This window comes from Crocuta crocuta, unplaced genomic scaffold (assembly GCF_008692635.1).
Source record: "Crocuta crocuta isolate KB4526 unplaced genomic scaffold, BGI_CrCroc_1.0 scaffold716, whole genome shotgun sequence".
NCBI classification, from domain to species: Eukaryota; Metazoa; Chordata; class Mammalia; order Carnivora; family Hyaenidae; genus Crocuta; species Crocuta crocuta.
In genome coordinates this window covers 926,959-932,656 of record NW_027527389.1, presented here as the reverse complement: position 1 = coordinate 932,656, position 5,698 = coordinate 926,959, and positions in this window count along the sequence as shown.

Sequence of the window (5,698 nt, the reverse complement as noted above, 5' to 3'; positions counted from 1 at the left end):
TTACATTCCATTTCTTATAGTAATTTTTGCTTTTCTCTCATTAACAATAATCTTTTTGTTACTTAGGTTTTTTTTTTTACATCCTTCCCAAATTCAGCAAAAGAAATAAAACCCCTACAAATGACTTTTTTTTTTTTTTTAAATAATGAAATGTGTCAGATACTCTATCACTTTCAATTTTATTCTAGAGACATCTCTACTTGGGTCCCCAGGGTCACACTCTGAAGCTGGACTGATTGTTCTCTGGCTGTCTGAGCAGACATCTTGTCTGAGCAGATATCTTGGGTGTTCCCTTGACTTTCCTCCTGGATCCATGCCTCCTTGGACTAATAGCACTGTACTAATATTTTGTTTAGGTATAAAATTCTAGGTTGATCATAATTTCCCCTAAAAAATGTGAAGGCCATTATTCAAGGCATCTATTCATAAAGCTTCCAAGACTGGTGTTAAGAACTCCTTTTCTTCCTCTCTGGAAGCTGTGGTAACTTTCCCTTTCATCTGATGTCCTGACACTTCTTGATGACATGCCTTGATAGGGTGCTTTTTACATCCATTATAGTAGGCAGTTGGAAGGCCTTTTCAATTAATAAACTCATATCTTTTAAGTTTAAAACATTTTTATGTGTTATCTCTTATATAACAATCTTTTTTTATTTTATTGTAAAATGTAACACTGGTACAGGAAAACCTTATGAAATAAATGTTTGGTTTAAAACATCATCAGAGAAAAACTCTGGAGAAAAACACCCAGATTAAGAAATAGAACTTTGGAAATCACCCCAACGTCTTCCACATGCACCATCTCAACCACATCTTCCTCCCTAGAAATAATCACCATGTTGAGGGTTTGTGTCTCACCTTGTTTTTCTTTATAATTTAATCCCCCAAAGTACTTCCCTAAGCAGTATATATTTTAAGTTTTTGTAAGTTTCTTTTAATCTACATGTTGTCCCACCATATTTTTTCTTTTATTTGTTGAAGAAGTCAAGAGATTTAATTGATAAAATTTCCTGTAGTATGAATTTTGTTGATTTCATCCCATGGTATATATTAACCTGCTCCTTTGTCCTATGTATTTCCTGATAGTTGGACCTAGAGACTTCGTCAGATGCAGGTCCATTTTTGGGTGTAAGACCTCTTCAGGGGTAGTGCTAAGTGTTTCTATTCAGGAAGCACATAATGACTAGTTGCTTTTTGTGAAGATATCAGCCATTGATGATCAGTAGTTAGATGCATTCGTTCATTAGGAGTGAGAAAAGGGTGAAATTCTAATATGATGATTCCTTCTTTTATTAGCTAATATAACTTTTACAAAGAGTACTTCCCTTTATCTACTATTTGACTACTTAGTTATATAGTTCACAGAAGAATAACAGGACAGATTCTTTAACGCTTCCTTTTATATATCAGTTTCAAAACAATGAGTTGAATTCCAGGTATTTTTTATATGTTCAACTTGATTTATTTCAATGGAAATTATCCTTATTGATGCTCAAGCTGCCCCATCTTTAGATAGTCAGATCTTCAAGTTGGCTTCTGAATCTTTTTTATATATCCATACAAGTCTTTGGCAAGATGTTCCAAGTTCATCTTGTATAGTTTCTTCCCCAGCTCTCTTTTCTCTCTCTTTCACTTTGTGTGTGTGTGTGTGTGTGTGTGTGTGTGTGTGTACATTTTATCATATGAAATGTTATTTCAAGACCACAATCTGAGCCTAGAGATGCTCTTTGCTACTGATTTGGTCATTGTTTGCATAACATTTTTCATGTTTATTCGAGTACTTCCACGTTAAACCCCACATCATGGGGTTTAAACTTAATGCCTTTATCTTGCATCAGAATATCCTTTCTTCCACATTAAGATGGCTTGTTCTCAAGGCAGTGGAGATGACAGGATTGGCATATCACAGTATTTCTCATCTGCTGTAATCCTTGTTACACAGGTAACAGCCTCAGGGTAGCAATAACATTATTACCAAAACCAATATGGTGACTGAAGGTAACTATAATTTTTGCATGTGATTTCCCTACCTTCCTCGCATTTTTAAAAATAGTTATACTCTATCTCCATTGTCAAAACATATAGCCATTGTAGAATGTACTTTCCACCTTACAACCCTCATTTAGTCATCGTTCTTTGAGCAAATATATATATTAAGTACCATCGCCAGTCCTTCCATCAGTGTCACCTTTCTGTTTGTCTGAAGGTCATTGTTAAATTTCTCAAGAAGTGTTCATAGGAATAGTATTACGTGAGCTCTTCAATGTGGATAACAGTTTCTTATGGCCTTCATATTTGTATCCTNAGATCATGACCTAAGCGAAAGTCGGACGCTCAACCGACTAAGCCACCCAGGCGCCCCTCTCCTTTCTTGCTTATCTTATACATGCAACTCAATTTTCTTCTGGCATAAAGTATTGTTTTCAAAAAAGAAATCTGATGATAATCTAATTATATTATGAGAGTCTCCCTTATAAAATACTTTGTCTTTTTACTTGGATGTGAATGTCCAAAGAATTTCTTTTTGATATCCAATAATCTTCCTGGAATATGTCTTAATGGTGGTCATTTAAATAATGTTTTCTCAGATACTCAATGCAGTCGTTCAAAAACGTAATTTTAAATATTTTTCTACTGCATTGAGAATGTTTTCTTGAATTCTAGTTTTTATTTTATTTGTTTTGTCTCCCATTTTGATTTTCTTTTCTGAAGACTCCATAAATACATTATATCTTTTCTGTCTCCCTTTTTATAAGTCATTTACTCTTGAATTTTTTTCTTCTACCTTCTCTTTTCTTTTGGACATTTTCTCCTTTTTACCTTATATTTCTCTGTAGACATTTTTTTAAAGTCCCTTAAGACATTCTTCGGTCCTGTGTTTCTTTCAACTTAATTTTCATGTTTATTTATTTATTTTGAGAGAGAGAGTGTGTAAGCAGGGAAGGAAGAGAGTGAGGGAGAGAGAAGCTCAAGCAGGCTCCATGTTCGTCATGGAGCCGAATTTGGGGCTCCATCCCACCACCATGGGATCATGACCTGAACTGAAATCAAGAGTTGGTTGCTTAAATGACTGAACCACTCAGGTGGCCCTAATCTTTACTTTTGAAATCATTCTTTCTTTTATTTATAATTCTTTCTTGAATTCTGTTAAAGCATCTTTTAACTTTTCAAATTCTGTTTTATGTTATTATTAATAGGTTGTATCATTTTCTTAATATCTTTTAGTTTATTTAGTTTTTATCTTCTAAAACTTTTTAGAACTTCTGAGCCATTTTCTCTTCATCTGTTCTTCTTGTTCTGATAGGTTTATGTATATATATTTTTATCCCTCATGCTTTTGTAAGGATTAGGGAGAGGGAAGAAACAAAGACATGATTTCAATCCATAATATTTAATCAGCCTCATTTTTCTTGTGAATTGTCTTTTCTTATTGATTTATAGAGGTTTTCTTTCCAACTCATTAATGAATTCTTCATTGCTATTCATATTATAAATATTTGCTTTTTGTAAGTACTTGTCATCATTTAAACAATCTTGTTAATTAACTTATTAAGATTTTCACTTCAGTTTCCTGTTCTTTCCTTTATGGTTTATACTGTTTTGTGTCTTGTTTAATAAATTCTTTCCTATTTAAAAGATATGGCAATATTTTTCTATTTGTTCTTCTAAAACATTTAAAATATGCTTTCATGCTTATAGCTGCAATTTATATAAGATTAATTTTTGTGTGCAATAGGACATAGAGATCATTTTCCCTCAAGCAGAGAGCCATTTTTAGCTGAAGAGTTTGGCACTTCTGTTTGATTTGTTATGTTTAGCATACACCTAATTGCTTCTTTTTCATAGGTTTACTGTTATTCTTCATTTCTCTCTCTTTAAATTGATACTACTGTTTTAATTACAATAGCTTAGCTCTTGATACATAGTAGGTGAAGTAGTTGCCCCTTATTCTTTTGCTTCAAAATGATTTTGGCTATTCTTGACCTTTACCCATCTAAAGTCTAAAAACAAAAGCATACACAAACATACTCTGTTACAATTATGATCAGAAAAGCTTTGGATTTGTGGATAAATTTGAGGCTAATTTTTATGTACTTCAGTTTTCTCATAAAGCAGACATATACTGTGCTTCATAGAACATGTCGAGATGAATATAAAAAAGAATATATAAATATAATGACCCTTGCATATATGCATAGACAATACACATTTGCACATGTTTGTTTATAACTGGAATATTTGTAGAGATAGATATACAAATTAGGAACTGTCAATGTCTCTGGGAAAAGGGACTGAGGAATTGGGATCTGATGTGAGAAGGATGTTTACTTTTCACTGTAAAATATTTTATCATATTTGGTTTTTTTTAACCTTGTGCATGTGCTACTTTAACACTAAAGCAATTCCATTTGAAGACTACACGTGGCTGGCTGACATCAGCATCTTAATTATGACAGGTTATTGGAATGAGAATTGGGGAAAACATCATAGTAGCAGAACCACATGCTTTTTCCATAATTTCTTTCATTTAATAAGAACCAGAAACTCAGAAATCTTCAAATAGGTCTTAAATAATCCCAATTTTCTTACTTAGGATGACTATAACATCATTCAACTATTTTAAATGGAAGAAAACAGATTCTTCAAATTTATTTGATAATTTAACTTGTGCTATGTGTATAGACCAAATGAAGAATTAATCAATTGGTTGCTAGTAATAAAAGAATAAAGGCTATATTTTATTTACTCTTCTATTATCAGTAGCTCAGTGACTCACATATAAGAATAGGTCCTTAATAAATAGGTCTAAAAGTATTGATAAGTTTTTGAGAGTGGTATGTAGTGGTTTATTGTGGGGTATGATACAGAATATAGGATATAGTAAGTGTTCAGTAAATGTCAATGTAAATGTCAACTGTATTATACATACTATTTCTATTACCATTACTCCAGAACTTTATCATTAACCTGATTCTGCATGGTATCTTTTGTAAAACACTTGGGTGAAGATAAAAAGGTATGTTTATCGCTTTTTTGGATGTAATTACTTTGTGGTGGTAGAAATATCTTCATAGGCTGGATCAATATGCTGAATCTAATGAAGTGAAATGTAATACTGTCTAGTATCCTGAAGATGAGATAATCCTTAAATGATCAAGGATAGTACAAAGGCATAATTTGATTAACAGCAGTACATGTAGAAATTCTAAGGACTTTTAACAGGGAGTAGGTTTCAATCTGAATTACCAGTGTGCTGTGGCCACCAAAGAAGATGTTATGATGTTACATTAAGAGAATACAGTTTCTACAATGAGGAAATTGTTAGTTGTGCTCTATTAGGGATCAGTCTATACTTGAATAATTTATCATATGCAATTCTAGACATCACACATCTTAAGAAATATAAGATTGAGAGAATATTAAAAAAACAGTGATCAAAATGGTTAAGACTAAGCTATTTTATGTTAAAAATTGGAATTTTGCTTTGAGAAGAAAATGACTCATGAAAGATGTGATAGTTGTCTTTAAAAATTTGAAAGGAAGTCATGCGATGGAGACTTTATGACTTTCAAAAGAAAAAATAGAATAATGGATCAATATAAGGATGAAATTCCAAATGGTCTCAAGAGTAGACACCTGCTTTAGAATTCCAAACCAATGGTGTTGTGCGATACAGTTCACAATCACTTGTTGGAAC